We start from the raw sequence: 4,017 nt of genomic DNA on the forward strand, positions 1-4,017 counted from the left end.
GACTTGTCAATTGTACGATTAGAATTGTGCTAAAGTCTATGAATAGAGGTGAATACGATGAGCGCTAGGTCATACGTCCCATACCCAAAGATACTCAGAATGAGGGTAGAAATACTCCAGTCCCACTCCTTCTCTATTGCTTAAGGCTTGTGTCACACTCTTCTAACCTTGATTTAACAAGTGTTGAAGACGCCACCTTTGATGTGCTTGAAATTTGAAGACGCCACCTTTGATGTGCTTGAATAATCCGCTGCTTGGTATGACTGAGGATGCCTTGATTGAAGATCTTGAATTAAGGCCTTGAGCTCCACAGCGTGAAAGAAAAGTCATACTAAGTGACCAAGGTGGTCACTCAATTAGAGTGTATTATACAAGTTCAAAGGATTTAATTAATCAAAATTGCTTTTGATCAATTTAATCGGGGGCTTGGTTTTAGTTTCGTGGGGAACTAAGTTTGGATCTAGTCAAAGTTAGTAGTTGTTAGAAACTATCCTAAAGGATCATGCATTAGAAGTTGATTGAATATTTTAAGTTAGATTAGAAATCCTAAGGGAGCATGTCAAAGTTGATCAAAATCAAGAATAAAATTCTATGTTAAGTCCTAAAATTATTAAGAGACGATTGAATTCCAATCCTAAGGGGAGCATGCAATTTTAACACACAATTACCAAAATAAACCTAAAAGGGCAAATTGGTCATTTGCAAAATATGCAATTTTATTCATTGTCTAAAGTTGATTAAATGTTAAAGATGAATTCTAAACGTAATCAAAATTCCTAATTAAAATTCTAAGGAAAAATCCTAATTAAATTCTAATGAAAATTCTACTTAAATTTTAATATCCTAATAAAAATCCTAATATCCTAAAATCAAGATTCTGATTCTAATTTCAACAATTAAACTAAAATTGCTAATTAACCTAATAAAACTCAATTAAAAATAAAAAGAAATTGAATTTGGGCAAGAAGGTGTGAATTGAGGAGATGTGGTGTGTGAATCATATCTCTGCAAAACTCTCTCACCCTCACCAAAGCTCTCATTCTTTCTCAAAGAAGCCATTGAAGCTTCATATCGAAGCTTCAATTTTGCTTGAGCTAAGCCACTACAGTTCTAATCCAGAGGAAGAAGAAGGACGCACGCAAGGATTGAAGGTGAAAGAGAAGAGTAATCGATAATACCCGTTGCCGCCGAAGAATCTCCGAGTCGCTTCAATCCGGTAAGTTGCTTCGACATACCATAACTTGTATAGGCGAGATCTTGGCTTTGATTCAACGTGATTCGGTTGAAATTTCTCGGCCTCGTGTTAGTTTCGTTGAACGCGAGAAACCGATAACAAGAATCCGGTGAGTTGATCGGTTAATTGGCGAAGTCATATTTCGCTCGGCATACGCGATAGCGAGGAGAGTCTAATTAGGGCTTGAATCTTCGAATTGACGATGATGGAACAATACGAACCATGAGCTGAAGGATGAACGCGGCGATTCCGAACGCGGCGCGTTAGAGACCGGAGGCAATCTACGATGTGGATCAATTGCAAGGGCGTGAGAGCGTCGAAATTTCGCCGTAGAATTGACCTAGGTTCGTTGCATAAACGTTTTCCAGATGGGTGTTTGGCGCTCGCATAATCACTTTTTTCCATCTTTTGGTTTCGTTCATGGATTAGGATTCTTTCTGCATAATCGCTTTTCACTTCAAATCCGCTTAAGGGGAAGGGAGTTTTGGATTGGGGTAATGGAATACGTTGGAGTTTGGGGCCATTATCGTTATCTGTTGATCCATGTTCTTCCTTCAGTCTAATCCACCCTTCTGAGTTCTTTCGGGCTTAACGCCATCTGAGCCCAAGGAATGATTCAAGCCCTAATTCGACTCTCCTCGCTATCGCGTATGCCGAGCGAAATATGACTTCGCCAATTAACCGATCAACTCACCGGATTCTTGTTATCGGTTTCTCGCGTTCAACGAAACTAACACGAGGCCGAGAAATTTCAACCGAATCACGTTGAATCAAAGCCAAGATCTCGCCTATACAAGTTATGGTATGTCGAAGCAACTTACCGGATTGAAGCGACTCGGAGATTCTTCGGCGGCAACGGGTATTATCGATTACTCTTCTCTTTCACCTTCAATCCTTGCGTGCGTCCTTCCTCTGGATTAGAACTGTAGTGGCTTAGCTCAAGCAAAATTGAAGCTTCAATGGCTTCTTTGAGAGAGAATGAGAGCTTTGGTGAGGGTGAGAGAGTTTGCATGGCTCTGAATTCGCAGGGTTCCAAAACTGTCCAAAAATGAGAATGATGAAGGGTTTATATAGGATTTAGGATTGGAGTTAGTTAATTAGGTTTGAAGTTAGTTGAACTGGACTCACTGAGTTAACATCAGTTGGTTATTGGATCAAAACTCAGTTAGTTATGTCCACTTAATGAGTTAACATCAGTTGGTTATTGGATCAAAACTCAGTTAGTTATGTCCACTTAATGCATTGTTAACAATTTGAATTTTGTTTACTGGTTATCACAGGTTGATTTAAGTTGAATTGCTCTTAAAATGAAGGATGACCTGCTGAGCAGGTTTTGATGATTAGTGTAATGGAGTCAAGCCAGGTTGTTTTAGTGAAATGGTGAAGCTGAATGTTGATGGCTGTAGCAGGTTGGTTGTCGTTGGCGGCTGGCGTGGGTGGTTGAGTGGAATCCGGCTCTACCGAGTTTGCTGTATAATGCTTCGGGTGCAGAGTTGTTGTGATATGCTTCCATTTCACCCGTGTTCGGTGCTGGATTTGCTTTTGCAGGGTTAGCTGGGTGTCTTTTTTCATGATTGAATCGTACCACAATGCAAGTAACGTTATCAGCACTGCCGTGATTAAATGCGGCTTCTGTTAACTTCCGAGCAGCTGCCTCGGCTGCCTCTTCCGCCCGTGCAATTGAAACATCATCATCATTTTGTACTACATCCAACCACCTCGGTTTCTTCATCCATTTTCTGCTCCTGGATCTCAGGTTCTGCTACAACAAATGGCTTCAGCATACGGTTGCCAAACGCATGAGACATTGCTAGCACCCCTCCAACCCTCACAGTAAGGTAAGTTAGTATGAATGTGAGTTTTGATTTATCGTTATTGTATGGCCATGTTATCTACTGCGTGCTGAAAATTATTGCTCGACTTTGTAGGATGGTATATTTGGCGTTTGTGAATCCGATTACCAGTTGTGGAGTTTGTTTGTATTGTTAATAGGAGCATATTAATCAATGATCATGTTAATGACTATGCACTACGTTATTTTGTTAAGTTAGTTTCTTCGCAATTCCTGTTAACTAAAAAAATATTACTATTAGTAGATATCTATTACTGTCATTAGAAGTCAGCTAGAAATTGCAAGTGCAGCCCTGTTATTGATGTTGTGCTGCTCAGGAGGGAATTGCAATGTTATTATGCGTAGTTGCCGCAACATGAGTTGGATATGGAGTTAAAGGGAAATGTTTCTTGAATAGGGAAGTTATCATTGCTGCTAACTTTTACAATGCAATGTTGTAATTACTAATTATGCATCGGTATAACATGGCGACACCAATTGTGTATATATCATTCAATAGCATAATAGAAATCTTACTTTTTCTATTACAGGATTGAGAAACAAATAAGTTATGAAGGAGTCAATTAAAACAAAAGTAACCAATTATTAAGGAATTCAACAAATACATAATATATCAGATCACACTCATAGGAGAGTACATGTTACATGCCTACTACAGTACTGCTCCTAATGAAACTAGTTTTCAATATAATACCATTTTCAACAAGCAAGCATAAACTTTTTCACTTGAACATGAATGCCACAAGAGAAACCGAAAAAAACACAAGACCATCTTAGAAACACGTAAAGCATGTACTTGAATTTTCCACGTGGAAGGATGGATTACTAAAATGGATATGAATTATTAGAATGGTGATTCATGGATATTGAACATCTAAAAATTAATTTCTAAAACTAGTTTAAAATCAAAATCCAATTAGAATAAAAGTTA

General features: G+C 38.5%; 1 long non-coding RNA gene across 1 annotated transcript; it reads left to right on the plus strand.

The window, feature by feature from the left end:
• Window positions 1-1,264: 1,264 nt before the first annotated feature.
• LOC127101462 (uncharacterized) lies at window positions 1,265-3,613 on the plus strand. The gene is made up of 2 exons (XR_007794638.1): window positions 1,265-3,072; window positions 3,163-3,613. It is a non-coding gene; the product is annotated as an uncharacterized LOC127101462 (long non-coding RNA).
• Window positions 3,614-4,017: the final 404 nt, after the last annotated feature.

The sequence above is a fragment of the Lathyrus oleraceus genome, chromosome 7 (genome assembly GCF_024323335.1).
Source record: "Lathyrus oleraceus cultivar Zhongwan6 chromosome 7, CAAS_Psat_ZW6_1.0, whole genome shotgun sequence".
NCBI lineage: Eukaryota > Viridiplantae > Streptophyta > Magnoliopsida > Fabales > Fabaceae > Lathyrus > Lathyrus oleraceus.